This window comes from Xenopus laevis, chromosome 7S (genome assembly GCF_017654675.1).
Source record: "Xenopus laevis strain J_2021 chromosome 7S, Xenopus_laevis_v10.1, whole genome shotgun sequence".
Classification (NCBI taxonomy): Eukaryota; Metazoa; Chordata; class Amphibia; order Anura; family Pipidae; genus Xenopus; species Xenopus laevis.
The window spans coordinates 108,703,406-108,711,758 of record NC_054384.1 but is presented as its reverse complement, the minus strand read 5'-3'; positions in this window follow the sequence as shown (position 1 = coordinate 108,711,758).

Sequence of the window (8,353 nt, the reverse complement as noted above, 5' to 3'; positions counted from 1 at the left end):
AAAGCTACCAATTCAAAAATTCTCTATAACCATGCTGTTTAGTTTCAAAAAATAATTTATTACATCATGTTAAAATCACAAAAACCCCAAATGGAGCCTAACGCGTTTCATGCTTACCCAGCACTTAGTCCTAGGTAATCCCAAATGGAACACACATCTCTCTATCGTCTCTATCATCTCTCTCGTCTCTATCATCTCTCTCATCTCTCATCTCTATCATCTCTCATCTCTATCCTCTCTCATCTCTATCTTCTCTCTCATCTCTATCTTCTCTCTCATCTCTATCTTCTCTCTCATCTCTATCTTCTCTCTCATCTCTATCTTCTCTCTCATCTCTATCTCACATTTACAGTTATACAGAATCACAGTTGAGGTGGACTCTTGTACCATAAGTAACTCATTGGAGCATTCTCAGCAGACCAGCTTAAATGAAATCTATTAACTGGAAACGGTTAATATGGAAAAATTTATATATATATATATATATGTATGGAGATGTTCCATTTGGGATTGCCAATGACTAAGTGCTGGGTAAGTATGAAACGCGATAGGCTCCATGTGGGTTTTTTGTGATTTTTAGAGTATAAACAATAATTCCACTTCAGAGCTGGTAACATTTTAGTGTAGTGTTTTATTGAAGATGCATAAGCCCTACATGTTTCGGACCTCTCGGGTTCTTCCTCTGGTACAGAGCATTCTAGATAATGTGTTTCTGGATAACATATCCCATACCTGTACTTTAACACCTTGGTGAGTTCTAATTTGACCAAAATACTTCAGTTGGCCATACACAGGCTGATAAAAGCTGCTGACATTCGGCAGCTCATTGGCCCATAAATGGGGCCCTCTGACAGGCTTCCCCAATCAATGTTGGTCGATTGTGCAGGGGTAAATATTGTATCCCTTTGGATCACGGACCACATCTGTTTGTTGATATGGTCCTGCGATCTGACCGCCTGTATTATTTTTATATTTTCCACAGCTCAAGGTGGGCATATCGGGGAGAGATGTCACCAAACGAGCAGATCTCTCTGTTTATGGCCACCTTTACACAGAAAAATATTACACATTAATTAAGTTTTACAGTAAACTTTCAAAGATCAACAACTTTGCCAAAGCTTTGATCATCCAAATGACTACCGGCCTCTCTACAGCAGCCAAATAAAAATGTCCACTGCCTATTTTGTGCCCTAGGTAGTGTTAGAGGTTAGTTGGAATCACCATTTTTCAGTATCAATTGGCTCCATGTATAGTGATGGGCGGATCTGACCTGCTTCACTTTGCCGAAAATTTGCGAAATGCATTGAAGTCTTTGGGCGACAATTCTTTTCACTTTCATTTTTTCACCTGTAAGAGTCTATGGTTGTCATTTTCACGGCGAAACTTGGTGAAAAATTTTGCTCATCACTAACCATGTATCCTCCTCCTGGCAATAAGTGACAAACTACATCATCCGGCAAGTGTTTGTCTGTCCTCCATGACCCGAGGAGCTTTACAGGTTTCCGATCCTCTGATCGCTCCTCCTGAAAAGCCTTTACAGAAGCTGGGCTGGTGTGGGGTGGGAAACATATATAACCAGCTCTGTTTTATTTAGACAAATCTTAATGAATGTACAAAGTGAAGGCGCAATTGCCCTTTAATATGCATGTTTTGGGCCATGATTATTGGTCCCTGCTGTGAGCTGTATGTGGCCGGCATATGTTTATCTGCCAACTAAAGCTCTGGGGTAGAAAAGTGAAAACAGATCAGTCTGAATGGCAGTTGGATCCTGGTGCACCAGCTGTCGATTCACCATGCTTAGTGGTTTCTTTATTCCATGGATATTGGGCTGCTTGGAATTCAATAAAGGACAAAGGGCTGTAGCTCCACCGAGAAAATTCTCTCTATAGGTCATAAGTCCTTTCTCCTTCAACATGAGAACTTTTTTGGGATGTCCTTACATTTACAGAACTTAGCCTACACGATGGAGCTAATTGCACATGGTCGATTCGCGAAACTGTGAAAAATGTGCGTTTCACACAATTTTTTGAGTTGCGCAACAATTTTTTTTTCGCTCAAAATGCGTTTGTCAATCAGCATTTTTTCCTTCAGGTGACTTTTTTTTTTTTGTATAAATTAAAGTCAACATAAAGTTAAAGTTTTTTTGTCTCAAAAATTTTTTTTTGACGCGAGCCGTGAATCTAACTCATCAGTACTCCCAATTAGTAGGTGACCAGTTACGGACTGGGGAATCAGACCTATAGGGCCCCCCGTCTGCCATTGGTAACACTCTGCCTCCCTCCCCTTCAGTACTAGTGGCTAGTGATGAGCAAATCTGTCCTGTTTCACTTTGGCGAATAATTCGTGAAACTGTGAAAGAGTTAGCGAAATGGTGAAAAATTTGCAAAACGCATTTATGTCAAAGTCAATGCTACTGGAGCAAGTAGCAATTGTAAAGCTCCTCAGCAGGACCAGGGCCCAGCTAGATGTTTCCCACATCTTTCCCACTGGACCAATCCAACAATGTTACTCCCAGAACCCCTCTAGTACTCCTCTAGGTTCATCCCTTATGTAATATAACATATTTGCTATGGGCTGATGCCCCAGTCTTGGGTGTAATCACAACTGAAAAGACTGTGGAACAATGCGAGCCTGTCTATAGAAAATGAAGGATTATAATAACACATTTTTATTTAAATTGTGTCTTCAAACAAAGCAAATCCAGTCTGTACCTGCAGAAAAGGCCCCGGGGCACAATCCTAACTCTGTGTGTGTTTGCAGGCGTGTAAGAGCTTGATCCTCATTGCTTGTATCTGCCAGACTCTCCGTGCAGGTAAGGGCTGGTCTCTTGTGGATAAAACTGCATCTCCTGATCTCTGATTTCATAACATCAGCTGAATATTCTTTACATTATATCGATTGCTTGAGGGACGTGGGCAGTCTGTAAACACAGCACTTACTATAGATTTCTCTCATCTGTCTCTGCATTCTCCTGCCACATTCACATTCTGACTTTACATATGGAGATAATTTGGCTTAACCTCAGGGCACAAGATGTCCAGCAAACATTGTTCATTTATACTATATGGCCTATGTGTTAAATCAATGTTCTACCATGTAATGGCAGTTTTTAATGTATTGCGCCTATGACTGTTCCAACAATAACATTATGTATCCTACAGATGGTGCATTAGAACAAAATCACTTTCATTATGGTAAGTACCTTCAATAGATTTGCTATAGATTTCCAGGTGAAACTGCTCCAACTTTAGCGGGATCTTGAGTCCTAACTGCCAGTTGGGGGGTTTTCTTTTGGTGTATCTTTGGCCTGATTTGATACAGAGTTAATATGGAAACAGAAGGCAGTTTAAGGGCTTCTGACTTATGTTATCTTCCCTTCTAACAATTCTTGATGTTACCCTTGCTGTAACCATAGGCCCTGGCAACCAGATGGCTGAAATTGCAATCTGGAGAGCTGCTGAATAAAAAGCTAGATAATGCAAAACATAAATAAAATTGTCTTGAAATATCACTCGCTACATCATACTTTAAGTTGATTTAAATATACCCATGGGGCTGTACACAGTAGGTATAGCTAGAGTGGGAATAGTAGGTATAGTAGACTAAGATGGTAACAGTGGGGCAAGATGGAGATTGTTGACAATTAGGGTAGGATAACAACATTAGGGCAAGATGGCAGCCCTAAGGCAAAATAATGACAGTAGGACCCTAGAGCAAGATGGTGAGTGGCGGTCATGATGGTAACAGTAGGGAAAGATAGAGACAACAGGACAAAATGGAAAGAGTAGGGCAAGATGGAGTATGACATGATGTAGACAGTAGGGCAAGATTGAGAGGATGGAGACAATAGGACACAATTGAAACAGTAGGATGAGATGGAGACAGTATGAAAAGATGAAGACAATGACAAAATGGAGATGATAGGGCAAGATGGAGACGGTATGAGAAGACAGAGACAATAGGACAAGATGGAGACAGTAATGACAAGATGTCGATTATGACAAAATGGAAACAATAGGGCAAGGTGGAGAAAGTGTGACTTTACAGCCAGCCAAAGTGGAGATAGTATGACAATATGGAGACAGTAGGACAAGGTGGGGACAGTAAGACAAAATGGAGACAGCAGGGCAAGATGGAGATAGTAGAACAAGATTGTGACTGCAAAATTTTATTAAACATACTGCCCTTTGGCTTTTGTTGAAGTAGAGCCACTAGCACCCACTGAAGTTATATAGTACAACTATAAGAAAAGAGCCATAATTTGATTTGCTCAGCAAAATCTGCTTTCATACATGACACCACCTCCCCAAGTTATAAGCATTAACATATATATTTATGGGTTCCTTTAGATGATTGTACTCTGTGAATGGGAGGACTGACCTTTGCAGGCTTGATGCTGACCATAGGACTCATTGTACTAATATTGTAAGTGAGTAGCAATGCCTACTGGTAAATTCCAATTTGTTTGCATGAACATTTATTTTTATTTCGTGCCCCAGAGGACACATGTAGCACAGCAGGCTACCTGTAATTAGAAGGTTCCAGGGTTTCCCCAGCAAAGGGAAAGCTAGCATAGACAATTGTCATGAGATTATCATCTGAAACTGCCCCATCAGCTCTTATCCCAATTGTAGGCAAAATAGCAGGACAGGAGCTCCCCAAGTAATGTCCCATTGCATTATTCCGTTTGCACAAAACAGAAAGTCTCAGGTATTCTAAGTAAATATCTGCTGAAATATTGGCCCTCCTGCAAGAAGATTAATAAACAAAGCAAGATCCTTGGCCTCCATTATCCATATCCTTGGCTTTCTAAAAACGTCAGGTTGCTGGGTTGCTGGCCAAATGTGGCCCACCAAGAAGTTCTTTTGACACCCATCATGGCCATGTGATATGGAGAATAATATACCTTGGATATCACTATGCTGTAGCTGGTATAGGAACACCTGGTCTTAACTGGCCACTTCAATATCACTCCAAATCTGGTACCAAGAATGTTGCCCATGCACATATCTCATAACTGTTAGATGCACCAAAAGGTTTTCGAGTATTTAGAATAGGGTATTTCAAGATAGCACATGGACAGATATTGGCTTATAATGGCTAAATTTATAATTTTGTGAGTGTCACACCAAACATTTTCCATGCAGTGACAGACAATGACTTCCACGCAGATCTCTCTTGACTGTAGACACATTAGGACCAAAATTATTATTGATATTTCAAAGGGTCTTCTTGAGATATTCATTTGGCTAAAGGTACAACCCTAATGGTTTAGGATCCCATCAGTGTGTGTGGAAGCTCTCAGCATCCAATCCATATTTTTTAACTCTTCCAGCTGACTTCACAAGACTGAAATGTTGTACAAAAGCATCAAGAGAGTTAAGCGGACAACTCTTCTTTTTGGAAGCTTCTTGTTATTCCTTCTCCCACCCAGGCCCGGACTGGCAATCTGTGAGTTCTGGCAAATGCCAGAGGGGCTGCTATAAGGTCCCATAGAAAGTCAGTATTTAGTGGGCTGGTGGGAGCTGTTTGGGCCTCTATGTGGGCTGATTGGGCCTCTGTGTACCTGAAATGCCAGGGCTTGTTTTAATTCTCAGTCTGGACCTGCTCTCACCCTACATGCACTGCTTTGCCCAAGACTAATGGATTCCATCCTAGTGCTAGATTTTATATCTATAATGTGGCCCTGTTTGTTAGTGTCCCCCCTAGCTGAGTTAGGCAAGAGCGTATCAGCTAACTATGATCATGGATATCTTTGGATGATACTCAAGTGTCACATTGGTGAGTACCTGGCTCCTGGTCATATAAAAGGATAGATCAGTGGTCCCCCAACCTTTTTTACCCATGAGCCACCATAATTGTTGAGGAGCAACACAAGCATGAAAAAGATTTGGGGGGGTAACAAATACAACGGTAGGGGTAGCCCCTATTTGGACTGGCAGTTTAAAGGAAGCTCTGGCAGTACACCTGGTTTTTATGCAACCAAAACTTGCCTCCAAGCCAAAAATTGAAAAATAGGAACCTGCTTTGAGGCCACTGGGAGCAACATCCAAGGGGTTTGTAATTAACATGTTGCTCACGAGTCTCTAGTTGGGGATCACTGTGATAGATCATTGAGTCAAGCCTTTCTGTGCATCATTGGGTATGTTTTAGCCACCAAGAGAAGAATATAATGACTCATGTTTTTGGGTTCTCCCAATATAGGAGATGGTCATAGAAGATTAATAAGATTTGATGCTGAGATTTACCCACTGCCTGGGCATCTTTTTTATCCATTCTACTTGCATTTGAGGATAATGACATCTGTTATAACTGTTTGGGATTTTTTTATGTTTTCATTCTATAGAAGAACAGTAAAGTCTATCATGGAATTGGTATATACTGATCCACAAATAACATTATTATTAGTCACAGACCATCTTGAGGAAGGAAGGAAGGAAGGAAGGTGTCACGACCGGCACCCGATACCAGAACAAATGCCAAGTACCCTGGTCTCGGCTCGGCTTCACCAGTAGTGTGACCACCATTGGGCTTCGGGAGGAGCCCTCAACTTACTTGGGTGCCAAATGGAGTTAACGAGGGGTGCAAGGCGAGATGTTCTGGCTGGCGAAGGGGCACGACTGTTTAGCAGAGTCTTTAGGACGAAGGTCACGGTACAAAAGGTCAAGGCAAGCGGATGGTCAGACAGGCTGGGTCGAGGCAGGCAGATAGCAAGAATCATCAAACAGGCAAAAAGGGTCAAAACCGGGTGATCAATCGAGGGGTTAAACTGAAGAGTAGTCGTAAGCAGGCAAGGTCAGGATCGAGAAATCAGAATAGTCAAAATAGCCAGGCAGGGTCAAAACAGGAATCAGACAGGTTCAGAAGGAATTAGACAAATAGCACAAGGCTCAGGAGCACCAGGAATACAATCCTATCACGGGCAATGACATAAAAGAAAATGTCTCTTTAAATCCATTTGAATTTCGCAGCATTGCGCGCTGACGTAATCACGCCAGCGCGCATGCGCCTATAAAACCCGGAAGTGCACGCGCGGCGCACATTAGGAAGCCGGCAGTGAAGGAGGACGGTGTGGCGGGTGTCCCCGCCGCACCACCACTAGACCACCAGGGTAAGGATTCCTTACAGAAGGAAGGAAGGAAGGAAGGAAGGAAGGATATTAAGAAGTAGAATATAAGGGAAGCTTTGATTGGGACGGCTGGAGAGGGGGTAGGGCTGGACAGGGTAATTACTATAGAGGAAGCAGACTCTGCAACCATTGAGGGGACTAGAAAATACACTGATAGGTAGTTTCAATATACAGTATGTTTATTAAGTCTTATTTCCAAAGTTTTGGAAGTCATTGCTTCGGTGGAATTGGAGTGACATCTAGTTATGCCAGTGGGGGTGGGAGAAACAGAGTATTACCAGGGGCATTCCAGAAGCATTTACTCTAAAAGTCTACCTACCTCGGCATGGCATATCACGTTAAGCAAAAAGTAACCTGGCATAGGTCTCAGAGCATGGCACTATTAGACCCAACTTTACATAGTAAATTAGGTTGAAAAATGACACGTCCATCAAATTCTACGTTTTAACTTTTTTGTAACCTGCCTAACTGCTAGTAACTTTAACACTTCCCCACAAAACAGGCTTGTTAAAGAACTGAGGACTTTATTTCAGGCCACAAAGAAAAATAATACATAGCCTTACGCGTTTCATGCACTTGGGCACTTAATCATAGTTCAGCTTATGATTAAGTGCCCAAGTGCAAGAAACGCGTGAGGCTATGTATTCATTTACAAGCCTGTTTTGTTGGATCTGTGAGTGGCTGCTATCTTCTGTTTGGTTGGATACCTCCACCTTGAGCTGTAGGTCTGGGGCATGTGCACCCAGACTCCACGTACTACTGTCTTTTGGTGGCCTTTGTGTACCGAGACTTTCTTGTCTATCTCACAACATTTTTTTCAACATGAAACTGCCACGTGGCCCTTTTTATTTGAATATTTGTATTTATTCATATACATTGTCTGTGATGTACGTGAATGTGACAGGATAGGTGTTTAGATTGTAAGCTCTATCAGGAATTGATGGGAATGACGTACAGCAAAGTGCTGTAGAGTATGTCAGCTCTAAATAACTAGAAGGATAATACTTATCATTAAGAGATCACAACATAATATTCACAACAGTTTCTTAGACTCGGGCCCATTTACTTAGCTCGAGTGAAGGAATAGAATAAAAAAAACTTCGAATTTCGAATGATTTTTTTGGCTTCTTCGACCATCGAATTGGCTACTTCGACCTTCGACTATGACTTCGAATCGAACGATTCAAACTAAAAATCGTTCGACTACTCGACCATTCGATAGTC